The following is a 10474-nucleotide window of genomic DNA, read 5'->3' on the forward strand; positions in this document are numbered from 1 at the left end:
CCCACGCTGCATCTTAATTTCCCTGTACAACTAACACAATGAGAGGACGAGATGACCAACCTCCGCACGAACTGCCATATATTTGTTGTCATAAACCACACATTCACATTTCCTAAGACTTGTCACCCATCGGGATACATTATAACATTTTTACCATATTAAACTTTCTTCATTAAAAAATTAAATGATTAAATTAAAAGATAAAGTTTAATTTTCAAAAAAATAAAATTACCCCATTGTTAAATGACCAAAATGAAATGGGATTTCCTTCGAAAATTACTATGATCCATCGCTTTAGGACTCGAATAGCCCTAAAAATAGGGTCGAGATGCACACCCGCGCATACCACTTAATTTATGAAACTAAAACAACAGTTTTTATGTGGAGGAAAAGAGCAATATTTTCCCATCAAAAGAGTGGAGTTTATAATTTGATCAAATTTGATATTTTCTGAAGTAAGAAGCGAAGAGTGAATGACATACTATTGCTCAATTCCAATTCCCTGCTCCACCAATCCCAAAACCCCCCAAAATCCCTTTCTGAATGGCATACTATTGCACAATTCCTTGCCCCACCCATCCGAAAACCGTCCCAAATTCCCTTCCGAGCTCTCTGGTTGAGAAGAGATTTGCATATCTACACTTGAATCACCGCCATAACCAATCATGGCCTCAACATTCCACCCACTTCAGGATCCCATCCCAAACTCTGGCAACTACTGGAGCTTCTTCCACCATTTCAATACCCAACATGCAATCCCCATGTTTGGAGGGAGAGAATACAGAGGAAGACAGAAGAATAGAAGAGGTCATGAAACAAAATCCCACCTCTACACGCCTTAGTCTCTTGGTTGTTCAGCTATCAAAGGAAGCGACCCCCTCCAGCGTTTCTCGCGCACAGGCCATCGTGCGAAAGCTTCAAGACGAGAATAAGCTTGGTTCCCTCGACAGCAATTCACTGGCACACTTAGCCGTGGCTGCCGCAAAAACTGGCTCGCCTCGCTATGGAGAGACCATCGTACGATTAATGCTGCAGCGGGGTCTTCTTCCTCACGTTAAGGCATGGAGTTGCGTTGTAAGCCGATTGGGTAAGTACCCACAAGACTTTGATCTTGCATTTCATCTGTTTCATGATATATGTGAACGTGTCATGGAGGTTGAGGAAATGGGTTTGAGCAAAAGCATTGTAGTGGCGGATGCAAGGCCCGATACAGGAGCATTTAATGCCATTCTCAATGCTTGTGCAATGGATGGTAATATGGTCAGAGCAGAGGAGTTGAAGAAGAAAATGGACTTGTTTGGAGTTAGGCCTGATGTTCTCACATTCAATATCATGATTAAACTGTATGGTAAAGTGGAGAGACAGGATTTATTTGTGGGCGTTGTAGAGAAAATGCTGGTGGAAAATATAGAACCTTGCAATTATACTTTTTATTCCCTTGTTGCTGCATATGTTGGATTTGGGGATTTGAAGGGGGCTGAAAGGCTAGTTCAGGCTATGAGAGAGGGCCGAAGGGACATATGTAATGTGTTGAGGCAAAATATTGGAGAAGCTGGTCCTTCTTCAGAACCTGCAGGGGATAGGGATAGGGATGCATTACATATAGATTCAGTCAAATATGTTTCTGCTTCAAGGTTGTTATTACCAAGGAGCTACAGACCTGATGCTCGCATATATGCTACTCTAATGAAGGGGTATATGCAGAATCGGAGATTGAGAGATGTTATAAAAATGCTGAGGGCAATGCGGAATGACGATGACCCTGATAGCCACCCGAACGAAGTAATCTACACAACAGCCATTTCTGCTTTTGCTAAAATGGGTTCAATGGATGAAGCCCATGCAGTCCTTCAGGAGATGGCTGCGAAGAAAGTACCACCAAATGTGGTTATCTATAATAGTCTGTTGAATGGCTATTGCAGATTGCCAGAGATGCAGAAAGCCAAGGATTTGATGCTGGAGATGAAAGAGGCAGGGGTTGTTCCTGATGTTGTCTCTTATAATACAATGATAAATGGGTGTATTCGCATAAATGATAGTTTGGGTGCTCTTACATATTTTGATGAAATGAGAGGGGCAGGGATTGCTCCTTCAAGAATCAGTTATACCACTCTGATGAAAGCATTCGGGATGAATGGGCAGCCAACACTTGCGGCAAAAGTGTTTAAGGAAATGCAAAAGGACCCTGGGATAAGAGTAGATGTAGTTGCTTGGAATATGTTAATAGAAAGTTATTGTAGGGCAGGAATGATAGAACGTGCTAAGAAGGTATTTGAGGAAATGAAAGAGCATGGATTACATCCAACTGTGGCCACATATGGAAGCCTTGTGAATGCTTTTAACCTAGCTAAAAGGCCACTTGAAGCACGAGTCATCTGGGAAGAGATCAAGGGGAGGATAACAGATAAAAATAGGCAGGGAGGAACTGAGCCACTAGTGCCTGATGAGGGTCTGCTTGATTCCCTTGTAGAAATTTTCGTGAGAGCAGCACTTTTCAAGAAAGCTTTGGAGGTATTAGCCTGCATGGAAGAGCTGAAAATTCCGGCTAACAAAAGAAAATACAAGAAAATGTTTGTTGAATTGCACCCCAAGATTTACACCAGTAAGCATGCATCTAGGGCTCGGCAAGATCGACGAGCTGCAAAAAAGCAAGCAGCAGAAGCTTTCAAGTTTTGGGTGGGCCTTCGGAATGAATACAATGAAAGCTGATGCCAAATGGCACATTTAAGCCTCATAATAAACTGAACCATGGCTTCAAAATCTAGCTGAATGAATGCGTCTATCAAAAGTGAATCAGTGAAATGAAGGACTAACAGCAATTCATGTCACTAGTTGCTTTCAATTGCTTCAGGTTGCTGCATATGAACTTTGAAGACAGGATGTTTTGTGTCATGACATATTTTTATGTTCTGGTACACAAGGTCATTGCCCTCTCAACTCAATCTCTTTATCAGTTTCTGGTTCACACGGTATAAATCATGAGCAGCAATTATAAATAGGATCTAAATGTGTGGCCACTGGCACCATATTTGATTGAATACACTGACTATCAACTTGATCAAATGGGCAGCATATTCCACAGGACATGTCAGATAATCTCCATCCATTTCTTCATACCAATGGCACCCGAAACAAATTGGTTGGCCCTTTTTCAATTTTCAACTAGTTACAAAATTAAGTGTTGCGTAGAAGCAGATGAATGCTGGTTCAAATACGAAGAACTCCGAAGTGCTTGATTGTAACAATGAACATGGCCTGCTATTCACTATAAACTTTAGAGAGAATCTCAGCAAGCCTAGTACGTCCAGTCTAAATAAACTGGGCCAATACAGAAACTTGTGGCATTTACAATCCACTCCAGTACGGAATGCATAAGCTGTGAAGCATAGTCAAATTTCCAAGAGGCACCAGGAAGCTACAGTCTATCAAGATGCATTAATGTAAGCTATAATTGACGTTAACCAAAAAATGTGATTGCAATCAGTTAATTGATTATTGAACATAATGGAGCAGCCAATTGACTATAATATGAATCAGAAGACTGTTTAAAATGATGTCAAATTGAAACTAATCTTGGTATCTTTAGAATTATGATCAAGAGCGTTCATATCCTCAGTCTGTGTTGTGTAATGAATAATCAAATAGCCTTGTACAGTCCATAGTTTTCAGCATGAGGAAGGCAGATTTTTCTAGGCCTGGCAATACGTGCAGTACTAATTTTTCCCAATGTAATCCTACTACTTTATAGTCTCTCTATTTCTCTTGGGAGAATCTGAACACAGAGATTATGCTATCATGGCATGGCCTAACTGAAAATTGGGGCAAAAGGAAACATAAAACAGAGAGCAAGAAAATATATTTTACCACCTTATGCAGTAAAGTTTGTTTATTGTTTCCCCATCAGAATTTGAAATCTCAAGTTTTCCGTTGCAAAAAATTTGTCAAAAATGATAAAGTGATTGATTATGGGATTTCTGATCATATGCAACTTGCCTTGATATCTATTCATGCATTGGTAATGCATGGTTTCTGGTTTTGTTAGTGAAAGCGCAGATTCAATACAGAGATTAATATGAGCTAAACCAGGTAAACTTTACACAAGTTCTTGAAAGTTGAAACTATTCCTTCGTTATGGTTGTTTTACTATGAAAGAAAATATCTAGAATCCTGTATAAAAGCAAAGATACTGTCATTTAAATGACATATTAACTTTTTGATCATGTGAGAAAAAGCGATCGCAATTTGATTGCAATTGCTGGACAAAGACTTGAAAATCAGATAATGGTTATTTTAGAACCTAGAAGTTCACTAGGAGAATGTTCTTGATTCAGAAAACATATCTTGATTTTTCAGAACCGAGGCATAGTTTTTGAACATATCTATGCGTGTTTTTTCTCATTCATGTTTTTGTTTTTCAACTTCCTTCTTTAACATCCATAGTTGTTCTGCCATTTTATTACCAGGGTCTTAAAAGATGGTTTTTATAGGAGATACTAACGTGTTAAGCATTTTAATCTTCCTGTAAATGAGTTGCTTCTACCTATTTAAGTTGATTTATATCAGTTTCTGCAAATTGAACTTATGATGCTATTTTTAGCCCCTTCACTGTGTTGTTTTCCCTGAAGTAAAATGGCTTCCATTTTAACAGCGCAGATGCACACTTTTATTATTTTATATTATGTGAATGCATGTGCATTGATTCCCGACAATAAAACTGGTCATTCAATAATACTCATGATTGCCCCATTAAGCAAATTATATCATCTTTTTGACTGAAAGTGAGTTTTTAAGTGCCTCATAGATGTATTACACTGTACACTGAATATTTTGAAATTTCATCCAATACACTGTTTTTCCCCATTTGGATTCAGTGTACTTGCATACTATTTATTTTGTGCATCCATCTGGAATATATTTGCTTTTTGTGTTGTATCATGGTTATTTTAAATCTGATAAATCATAAAATATTTGTTTGCTCTGAACCAAGTTGTGTCTACTCTTAATTATTTTGACAATGTCAACCATCCTGCTTTGACCATTAAAATGATGCATTATTTTTTAAAATTGACACCTGAGTTCATGTTGTTTCTGAAGAATTAACTTATCCTGCTGGTCCAGACTCCGCACAGGTTTCAACCTGATTGGTTATTCTCTTCTTCTTTTTTCCAAGAGAAAAACCTCATATTCATTATTTCAAGTAGAAAGCAGAATATATATTTACTGCATCCATCCAACACTACCAGAGTTTTAGATCTCTGCTTCACTACATCTGTGAACAAAACATGACAAGTTGGAGACTTATTAATTACGGACTTCCATGAGCCCTTTTCCGCAGATGTCAGGCTTATCAAAACTGATTTCAGAAACAGAACAGCACAGTGGTCTACAACAGTTTTAGATCTCTGCTTCTCTACATCTAAGGACATAACAGATGTTAGAACAAATCTTTAACATTGATCAGAGTGTTCCAGGAACCCTTGGCTTCAGATGCCAGGCTTTTCAAAACAGATTTCAAAATCAGAATTTCCTAATGGCCCTACGTCAGATCCACATGAGCTCTTCAATAACCAGAATTTTTCCTCATCTTTGATTCATACTCAGTATAAAGACTGGTTCCTTTCTGGAAGGGATCCTTCTTTTTTTGTTTCTGTTTCATATAGCGTGCCTTTCTGTAGGGATAAAGCCTCCTTGGAGAGTTTGTTTGTGACCTAGTTAGATTTTTTGTATACATGCGTAAAAGAAACATCTGAAGACTTGTTCCTTAACTTGGATTCTCTATCCATGATAAGAGATAAATATAAGTTGTATATTCTGCTCCTTCCCTTTGACCTGTTCATATTCAATTTGGATTTGCCTGGAACCTGAATTTTTACAATTCCTCTTTCGAATGCTATTTTGACAATTAGCCATGAAGCATACAGTTCAGCACAATTATTAGTCCCTTCCCCAGCAGCATATTTGAATGAAATGAAATGCTTTTTATTCAAAAGAAGGATCCCTCCTTTACCACATTTACCTGCAGATCCTTGCCATGCTCCATCAAAAAAACCCCAAGCTACTATTTAGTGTTTTTTCTATCTCTAGATTCTTCACAACTCTAGGCTGCTTAATTTTTGCTGGTCTCCAGAGTCCAGATCCCTCCATATGCATATCTGATTTGATGGCTTGAATTGGAAGGATTCAAGTTTGGAAAGTTCACCCCAAATCTCAAGGGCTTTGGATTGGTGGTAATATATGGAAGGTGCTAATCTGGCAAGACCATGAAAAGAAAGGAAAGAAGGAGGGTTCTCTCTTTTGTGATCATGGTGTATGTGATCCTGAAATGTCTAACAGGCTGGTTAGCATGATGAGTGCCAGTGGCTATTCAGCGCAGTGGTAGAGCATGCCCCGTATACTTCTAATTGGCCTCATCAATGCCCTGACTTTCTTTCCTGCCTGTGTTTTTGAAAGCGATGATGCCCAAAACACCACACATGGCAGAGCCTTGTGTTCCACTACTGATATGTCTTTTATCATTCCTCAGAACAGACTTACGTGTTTTCTCCCTCCCACTTAAGTTTACCATCTACCAACTTTAAAGCCTCACTCCGGACTCCTCTTGAATAGGGACAACAATATTGTGGATTTCTCATTGACTGTACACAAGATCCACGTAACTGGGCCCAGCCAACCTCTCTTTTGACAGTTGCCCTAGGTAAGGATTTTATTAGACAAAGCAAACCAAAATAATAAATCCTAATTTTAGAGGACTGTGCTAGGATCACAGAGCATCGAGAGATGGTGGTGTCTAAAGACACCATTGTTTGATCTCACTGGCACTCGCTTAAAGTGAAATTATGATGTAATGATTATTTTAAATTATCAATTAGCCCAAGAATAGAAGCCATCCACCTAAAAGAGATATTTTTGACCTTCTAGGGAGGACATTCCACCTTTTATGGCTAGACTTTGAAGGAAAAGTGGACAAGCAACATTGCTTGCATCTAAATGAAGCTTATTCAACACATTTCAAGTGGAATGTTGCCTCTTAAAGCCAAATTGTCACTCTTCTAAGATTGACAACACTTTACGTGTTGTGGGTTTTATGACTACTTTAAGACTTGGAAAGTCATCCCCATGCTTCATGGAAGTGCCTTGACTTAAGATATGCTCATGGGATTTCATTCACTATATATTTTGAAAGTTGATAAGCATTATTTGAAGTGCTTATGGAGGATGTCACCCCCTTTTGAAAAAAAGTATCACCTCTTTTATGCGGGTTTGAAGCATGTAAAAACACCATTTGACTTAGTCTCCAAGCTATGTGCATGACAAGTCACTTTTAAGTGATTTCGTAGGCTAGAATTAAGGAATAAAAAAATGAAAAGGAGTTGTGGTAAATGATCATTTTAAATTATCACTTAGCCCAAGAATAGAAGCCATCCACCTAAAAGAGATATTTTTGACCTTCTAGGGAGGACATTCCACCTTTTATAACTAGTCTCTGAAGGAAAAGTGGACAAGGAACATTGCTTGCATATAAATGAAGCTTACTCAACACATTTCAAGTGGAATGTTGCCTCTTAAAGCCAAATTGTCACTCTTCTAAGATTGACAACACTTTACGTGTTGTGGGTTTTATGACTACTTTAGGACTTGGAAAGTCATTCCCATGCTTCATGGAAGTGCCTTGACTTAAGATATGCTCATGGGATTTCATTCAATATATATTTTGAAAGTTAATAAGCATTATTTGAAATTTTAATGGAGGATGTCACCCCCTTTTGAAAAGAAGTATCACCTCTTTTATGCGGGTTTGAAGCATGTAAAAATACCATTTGACTTAGTTTCCAAGCTATGTGCATGACACGTCACTTTTAAGTGATTATGTAGCTAGACTTAAGGAATAAAAAAATGAAAAGGAGTTGTGGTATTCATTTATAAATAAAGGCCATCTTTCGTTCCAAATGGTTGTGAATTATTAGAGAACATTTTTGAAGCCATTAATAAAATATCTTTACTTGATGTTTTGGTTTCAACTCCCTTGAGTTCTCTTTATCTTGGTTATTTTCTTGTTCCATTAAGATGTTGTGGATGATTCAAGATTTCTAATGGCTAGCAAAATCGACACATTGAGGGACACATTTTTTTGCTTGGAAGGAGGACCCCTAAGGCATGTTACTAACACATTCCCTTTGGTGAGATAAGTGCTTACTTTGTTGTTTAGTTTAGGTTTATGCTCTGTAACAACGATTGTGGGATTCTTTTCCATTCCATTGTTGATTTTGTCAGTGAAGGTTATTTTCTTTGAGGAAACTCTTCTTGTAGGACTTTGGTTTTCATAGCTTGTTTTGATTAGACAAGATATTACTTGGTTTTCTTGTGCCCTAATCCCTCACTCTAATCGATAAGTGTAGAAATACCAACTTTGGAGGGTTATCTTACTTGACTCCATAATACCTAGGTGGAGATTAGGTATTTGGGCTTATTGCCCCCTCTCCCTCCCACTTCCCCGCCTCCTCTCCCCCCTTTTAACCACATGAAGTATGGCCAATATTTCTTTCTCATAAATTGGTTTAAGTAAGTTGTTTCCTTTAAATTGACTACTTTCAAAGACAATGGGGCCTTACTTATTACATTAAAATTGCACCAATGCCATGGTAGAGGCATCACACTCTATAATAAAGGTTTGTGTGAAGTAAGATTTACCCAAGACAAGAGTTGTACAAATAGCCTCCTTAGATTTTTTAAAGGCTTTGGTTGCTTGTTGAGTCCAAGAAAATGCTTCCTTATTTAATAATGTTGTTAGAAGTGTTGTTATTTAACCATAATTCTTGACAAACTTATAGTAGTAATCTATCAATCCTAAAAATGCTTTAAGTTTCTTCAATATTTTGGGGATTGGTCATTCCTTCATAGTTTTTATTTTGTCAGGGTCTACTTTGATACCTTCTTGAGATACAATATGACCCAAGTATTCCACTTCTTGAACCTTAAAGGCACACTTGAAAGGATTATCATATAGTGTTCATTTTGGAAGCTAGGAAGAATTTCCCTAACCTACAATTAATTAGGAAATATGGAAAGTGATTAAATAAAAGGGATTTGACTATGTTGGCCTCAATTGATTCGAGGGAAATCATTTTTACTTTGAAAATTGAAATCTAATGTCTAAGGTTGTGTTATGAAACCAGCGCACAAAAAGATAGAGAAGACAGATCAACGCCTTATAATTCAGCCTCTTCGAAGGGGCAACTTCCTTTACATTACACAAATGAACAATTCTTCAATGATACAAATGACAAGACCTCCTTTCTATATATAGGAGTCTAAGGGGTCATAATATAATCAGAGCCGACATAACAATAATAATGTAAGAGCACAACAATAACAATAGTGGGCTTCAATGGAGCACAATAATAACAATATGGGGACTACATGGGCACAACAATATAATAAGGGGGTTGTAATAATAACAATAAGGGGTTACACTAGTAGTATAAGGACCTAACATGCCCCTCTCCTTCAAAAAGTGTTATCCTCAACGCTTGAGTAGTTCTTGACGCTTCGGTACAAAATTCTTGTCCTCCCATGTGGAATCTTCAGTGGGTAAGTTCTTCCACTTGATGAGATACTCTGAAATTTATCGATTTTGTAGCTGTCGGGTTCTTGTTTCTGTGAATGCTCCAAGTTCCAATATGATTTTTCCTCCCTCGTAAAGTTCTAGCAATATTGTTTGAACTAGGATCTTCTGCAACTTTTGAATGAGTGGCCACACTTCTTCATCCTTTTTCCATTCATCCCTTGCTTCATGTATCCAATCTAGTTGGATAATAGAAATAGCACAAAACAATGCTTCCACATCCTCATCATTTCTTGAGAATGCATCTGCAACAAAATTTTGTTTCCCTTTTCTATAGATGATGTCAAAGTCATAACCCAACATATTTGTGACCCATTTTTTCTGTTCTTCTAAAGATAATATTTGTTTTAAAAAGTATTTAAAACTATCATGATCCATTTTTACCTTGAAATGTCTTCCCATTGGGTAAGGTCGCCATTTCTTAAGTGCATGTAGTATTGCCAAGATTTCCTTCTCATAAATAGCTTGCTTGATATGTAACCGTAAAAATACCCAATCACCTACATCAAAACATTTTTCACTGTGATGTTGATCTACCTGTTGTTTTATTCGATTCTGCACCAAAGTGGCGTTATCCTTTAAAAGTTGGAGAACTTGTTGTTGATGCTCAATGTGATCTTTCACTGCTTGAACCTTTTTCTTCTTGATATGTCCTTCTATCTTTAGAGTTTGAGGAGTGGTAATTTCTTCCAATGCTTTACAAGATATGGTCGGATTCATTTCTTGATGCTCAATGTGATCTTTCACTTCTTGAACATTTTTTTTCTTGATATGTCCTTCTATCTTGATAGTTTGAGGAGTGGTAATTCTGGCCAATGCATTACAAGATATGGTTGGATTCATTTCTTCTTT

The 10474-nt window shown here is 37.6% G+C and overlaps 1 pseudogene; it reads left to right on the forward strand.

Annotated features, from left to right (window-relative positions):
* The first annotated feature begins 396 nt into the window (after window positions 1-396).
* Window positions 397-3745, forward strand: LOC149169307 (pentatricopeptide repeat-containing protein At3g09650, chloroplastic pseudogene; annotated as a pseudogene).
* Window positions 3746-10474: the final 6729 nt, after the last annotated feature.

This window comes from Pinus tabuliformis, chromosome 4_2, assembly GCF_031772625.1.
Source record: "Pinus tabuliformis cultivar Carrire ecotype Pingquan chromosome 4_2, CPIR1, whole genome shotgun sequence".
Lineage (NCBI taxonomy): Eukaryota > Viridiplantae > Streptophyta > Pinopsida > Pinales > Pinaceae > Pinus > Pinus tabuliformis.